At 41.2% G+C, this 6,386-nt stretch overlaps 1 pseudogene; it reads right to left on the bottom strand.

Annotated features, from left to right (window-relative positions):
• Positions 1 to 3,857: 3,857 nt before the first annotated feature.
• The window catches only part of LOC116703251 (vacuolar protein sorting-associated protein 35-like), a 56,791-nt pseudogene continuing 54,262 nt past the window's right edge, over positions 3,858 to 6,386 (bottom strand).

Genomic DNA, 6,386 nt, shown 5'->3' with positions numbered 1-6,386 from the left:
ATAAATCTCCGTCCCAGTTCGGTCTTTTGCAGACTCCAACAGGTTTTCATCCAGAATGTCCTGTATTTGGCTGTATCCATCTTCCCCTCAATTTTAACCATCTTCCCTGTCCCTGCTGAAGAAAAGCAGGCCCAAACCATGATGCTGCCACCACGTTTGACAGTGGGGATGGTGTGTTGAGGGTGATGAGCTGTGTTGCTTTTACGCCAAACATATTGTTTTGCATTGCTGCCAAAAAGTTAGATTTTGGTTTCATCTGACCAGAGCACCTTCTTCCACATGTTTGGTGTCTCAGGTGGCTTGTGGCAAACTTTAGACGAGACTTTTTATGGATATCTTTGAGAAATGGCTTTCTTCTTGCCACTCTTCCATGAAGGCCAGATTTGTGCAGTGTACGACTGATTGTTGTCCTATGGACAGACTGTCCCACCTCAGCTGTAGTTCTCTGCAGTTCATCCAGAGTGATCAGGGGCCTCTTGGCTGCATCTCTGATCAGTCCTCTCCTTGTCTGAGCTGAAAGTTTACAGGGACGGCCAGGTCTTGGTAGATTTGCAGTGGTCTGATACTCCTTCCATTTCAAAATGATCGCTTGCACAGTGCTCCTTGGGATGTTTAAAGCTTGGGAAATGTTTTTTGTATCCAAATCCGGCTTTAAACTTCTCCACAACAGTATTACGGACCTGCCTGGTGTGTTCCTTGGTCTTCATGATGCTCTCTGCACTTTCAACAGAACCCTGAGACTATCATAGAGCAGGTGCATTTATACAGAGACTTGATCACACACAGGTGGATTCTATTTATCACCATCAGTCATTTAGGACAACATTGGATCGTTCAGAGATCCTCGCTGAACTTCTGGAGTGAGTTTGCGGCACTGAAAGTAAAGGGGCCGAATATTTTTGCACGCACACTTTTCAGTTTATTCGCTAAAATAGTTTGAAATACCAATAGATGTCAAAGGTTAAAAGTTCAAGGGGCCGATACTTTCGCAAGGCACTGTAGATGGCTACCTTCAGCTCAGCTCTCTGCTTGACTCGTTCTGTTTGGAGACTGTGAACCCAATGTCCGTGAGCCTCATGAGGAGAACGGTGCTGCATTTTTTAAATGTTTTTCTGTGCTAGCATGCTGTACGAGGTCTGCATGGTGCAACAGATTTCGCACTTACAAAACCTGCACAGTGCTTTTGAGTCGTCCCGGCGGGTTGAATCCATTCCTTCAGTCCTTTTTCTTTCTCCCAGTCTTTGTTGTATTTTTTGCCGTATTTTGCCCGATTTGTCCCGGGCATGCTCCAAAACTCTCCTAACTACGTCCAGTCACGACCATAGACAGTTATCGCTGTCAAAGTGACGACAAAATGAATGGCAGTCAACCATGAACCTGACGGAACGTTAGTTTTTGGTTTAGTTCAAACTAACCTTTAGAGAACCAAAAGCTAACGTCCCTAAACATTCTGTGTTAGTGGGGTAATGGCTGCTAACATCAAAATTGCACCACAGGGAGCTTCACTTAGAGAGAAGAGGCTAAAAAAATCTATTTCGTCTTCATTGGTCGCGAGACTCGAGACTCACGCGTATTTTCATTTCATTTTATTTTCATTTTCTAACCGAAAAAAACAGATTGCCCTGCTCTGCTTCTGATTGGCTGGTAGCCTACTCATGCCATCTGGGCCAGAGCCAATTAGAAGTACGAAAAAACTCGCGTCTCCTGTGTTATGGGGAAAGGGGAGGGATAAAGGTAACAGGCAAGACAAACTCCTACGTTTAAATACTGCTTATGGAGCTGGGAACAAGCCCAAATAAGCAACTACACTTTAGCAACAAGCCCAAAAAAAACGCAACCCGCAACTACCAATTTTGTAAGCGACTTTACAAAAAACAAGCCCAAGTCGCTTATAATAAGCGGACTTGCCAACTATGAAAACAGCTTCTAATAGACTGGTCTTCATCCAGTTTGTCACCCCGATGCAAATAAAGTGCCGATTTGAGTTGCCATGTGTCTCTTTGCAAGACAAGAGACTTGTGTAATGTTATACAGTAAAAATTGACCTACTTAACGAGTTCATTCACTGCTGGCTACAATTTTGCATCAAACACAACAAAGGCTGTCAGTTGAATGGCGTTTTGATCTAACGTTAGAATCAAACAATCATAGATTGCTAAAACGTTTTGATATGATTTCCATCTTCTGTTATCGTTTGTAATGAGAAATTTCATAGATTTAATTATTTCACGTTATGCCGTAAATGCCCGTTATGACTGTCCAACCTCTCCCCCAATGTCAGCTAGGATCCATCCAACCGCCCTGCAACCTCCAAACAATGAGATGTGAAAGTATGCTTTGAATTTGGTACACATGACCCAACATGAAACTGGATGAAAAGTTAAACATTTAAATGATAGGCCTTTTATTTGCTTTTAATAATCATAATTGCTTTGGCTTTTTCAGGAAAAAAAAACCATGAAGACTCACATGTTAACACAGATGTTAGAACACTTATGGTCACTTACTGTATATAAATACAATGTACTTTATTCATATGCTGTTGTAAAAACAATGCAAATATGTATTTGTAATTATTTTATTTCAGCAAATGACAATGAGAATTGCTTTTTCTGTATCTGATTTACAAGAGGTTTCCACACGATTTAAAAAGGGGAGAGAACATGGTCAATCCCTCTCCAACAAATCAACAATAGCTAAGAAGAGAAATCAGCAGACACTCTCAGAAGCTGCACACACATCAGTAGGTTCCAGTATGGGAACTTGTCAACTTGCAGACAATCCTGAGGAATCTCTGCACCCCCCACAGGAGACTAACCCCAAACAACAGTGTTGCCAAGCAACAAAATTTAATTGATCAACAAAATTGGAAATAGTTATGACATTGTAATTGGTGCGATCCATGTAGAGTAAACTGAAAACCAGGCCTTGTAGTACAAGCACACTAAAGCATGCAAACACATGCTCCAGTTCTGGACAAAAATCAGTAATACAAGAAATTGGAGTCCATAGAGTTGATATTAGAAAGAAGCACTGCTAAGCATGAGAGGATCTTGTAAAAATTGACAATTTTACCAACCTATGAACCCCTAGATTTGTAGGTTAATTGTTATTCTTCCCAGCTGGGACAGCAGAACTGGATCATGCAAAATGCTGCACAATTTAATTGACCGACCAGATGATAAAGACGCGCTGTTCAAAAACATCAGTTTTTAATGGAAACAACATGGTTTGCACTGTTCCTGTGGGGCCAAGTTGGCACATGCTTCCATTTAGATGGTCTCATTTGGTTGGTCCGACCAGTTTAAAATGGCTACAAAACCATCCTAAGGAACAGCAGAGTTATTGGGGTTATTTGTATGCAATACACCAATACTAGATCCTGTAGCCGTTTACACTCACGCCAATACATTCACTTCTCGATATGGAAAGATGTGAACAAGTGAAGGGTTGTGACTCAGCAGGTACACCTACAACACTAGTAAACTACTATCGACAATCAAATGATACAGGTTAAAGACAAATTACAAAGCAGAAATTCATAAAGGATGGTGCCTACAACTTGCTACAAGTGCACGTTAAGCTTAGTGCAGTGTTGCTGGCACACTGCTTCTCAAAATGTAACATTTCCTACCTGTTGCAGAAAACCGTTCTGCTAGTAAGGGACGGTGAAGAGGAAATGAAGCAGAAAAATGAATAATAATGAAGAAGTGAGTACTTTAGCTCTACTTGATATTTATTTGTATTCCCGCCATAGGATGGCATTTTGTGAGTTTTGTGAGTGTTTGCGCTGTCGTAAATTTATAATATGTGAAACATCTATGATGGACTTCAAATCCTTCCAACCTGCGTGAGTTTTAAAGGACCAGGCCCTCTAGCGGGGCCCTCAGACTCGGGGACTCCCTCTGCAGGCGAAGATGCTCCATGTTTGTGGAAGTGTTTGTTGATCTGCTCAGTTTCCTCACTCGCCTCCAGGTTGGGAAGGTCTTCTCTGATCTTCTGATGAGCTGGTTTAATACCTGGACAGTCACCTGGACAGGTGGAAATGAGCAGTGTAAGAGTTCCGTTTGTAGGTAATATATACATGTTTTTATGGACTGCATTCACATCCATTGGAAGTGACTCATGTCTTTTTTGTTTTGAAGGTTAAAGCAAAGATGTTGGAGGACTTATGTGCACAGTGCTCATTTAAAGCCATCAGAATGACAAAACTGAAAACAAATCGGTTTTTGTCCTGACATTCTCAAACCAAGTTACTGCAGAGAACAACCTAACCTGGGTACTTAACGGCATTTAAACCTGACAGTTGCTAACAACACAGCTGGAACATTGGAACAGTGTCTTAACCATGTTGACATTTGTGGTGCCTCCCCGCATCGTTTTCTCTCTCATAGAAGCAGATGTATCTGTTGAGGATTTCAATGAAAAGCTGGACTTGCAGCGATGGGTCCATACACTGGTTGGCAATCTTCAGGGCTTTCTTTAGACACTCCATCACCCGCTTACCATCGCGGATCTAATAATGCAACATCAGTACTTAGCAATGACAGCAGTGGAAACTGATCAAGTGAATCAAAATTGTCGAACAATGATCTAGCAAACTCAAAGTAAAATAGTATATAGTATATTATTGAAGGATAATTGATCAAAAATCTAAAAAGACAGAAATACTTCTGTACCAATTGTCTGCATTTTTCATTAGAATATTTTGAGGTGTCCTGGTAGAACCGGGTTAAGTAATAACCATGTATAGTTACACCCCGGTTCAAACCTACTCAGGACCTTGTTACATAGTCTCACACTAGCTTCCTCCTCCCATTTCCTGTCTAATGTCTATCTAATAAAGACAAAACTGCCCAAAAAATAAACATATATAAATGTGACACGTTAACACAGGCTATGCATCTAATGTCCAGTAAATGCACTGCTTGCTAAGATGGACAACTGAACACTTTTACAGTGTCATTTATCGTCCCATTTAGTATAATCGTTTACTCCTTGACTGCTGCAGGTCCCTCCGATTGTGTTGGTGCCATATTACCATCAACAAGCTTTACTCACAGTGAGTATACTGGTGGGATCTAGTACAGCACAGCACTTTTAGTTCCTTTGCAGGTAAAAAGATTTTTTTCAGCTTATAGTGTTGAAATAGCATTTGTTATAAAACAATTCCACACACCTCTTCACCATTTTTTCAGTGCTGCGACCTGACCAAAAGAGAGGGCGCAGATACTGACGGCTCGGCACTGGTCAGGCTTCTTCAGCAGTTTGGAGGCAGCCAGTGCACACTGAGTCCTCAGCGGCTCATGGTTTTCCTCGCTGAAACACTCGCATTCGCTCAAAGGTACCAATGATCGTGTATGGCTGACAACTGGGCTTTAGAGTCACTAATCTCATCTTCGAAAAGAGGAAGGCCTGGTGAGGGAGATGTATTGAGAAGCAAGAGAAGAATTGCAAAAGGTGGCATGGTAGGCACGAGGGAGAGGAAAAGGAATGAGACTAGACAAAGATGTGAAAAGGGAGAGACCAGAGGTTTGGTTGTTCAATATTTGAGAACAAAGTGAAAACATCAATGAAAGAAATCAGCACAACTGACTGTGGAATTTGTAAACAGTTTTGGGGTCTCAGATAGTCAAAACTAAGGCACTCAGTTGCTGTGCTTCTTTCTATGAACTACATCCTAAATTATTTGCTGTAAAAAAATAAATAAATATATAATCCCACAGAATATTTAAATTAGGTCCATGTTTAAGTGTTAACAATAATTCCTTAAACACAAAACAGGATAGAAATAAAATATTTCCAGTTATCATATGTCATCTTTCTTTTGTAACTGGAGTTCTACTGACGGCTGAGCGTTAACTCAACTCGGGTCACTTTCAGACCTGCTTTGGTTGTTTTATCCAGGACAAAAGATGAGCTGCTTTCACTATGTAGCCGTGAATACACTGTGTAGGCTGAATGCTCAAGAGATTTAAAGGTGACTGTTTATTTAAATTTTTTACCTGTGACATGAACTCATAAGCAACAGTCTCGTGGTTCTCAAAACCAATCTCCCCTGCAGCTAGCGACCCTGGAGGAAGAGTCGAAGAGGCAGCTCGGCAAGCTCCGCTTGATAAGTGCACTAATGGTCTGGTGGGCGAAGGAAAAGATCTTCTGACACTTCTTTTCCCACTTGTCATCCTGATGGGAGACACATTAGGATATTTTAATAGGATAGACAAAAACTAATCTCTCCTCACACAAACAACAACTTCCAACAAGACAATGATCCCAAACATACGGCAAAATCTACAAAGGAATGGTTCACAAGTAAACGATTCCAGGTGTTAGAATGTCCAAGTCAAAGTCCAGACCTGAATCCAATCGAGAATCTGTGGAAAGAA

This window comes from Etheostoma spectabile, chromosome 15 (assembly GCF_008692095.1).
Source record: "Etheostoma spectabile isolate EspeVRDwgs_2016 chromosome 15, UIUC_Espe_1.0, whole genome shotgun sequence".
Lineage (NCBI taxonomy): Eukaryota > Metazoa > Chordata > Actinopteri > Perciformes > Percidae > Etheostoma > Etheostoma spectabile.
Note: the sequence above shows the minus strand (reverse complement) of the source record. Positions and strands in the feature narration are given on the sequence as shown.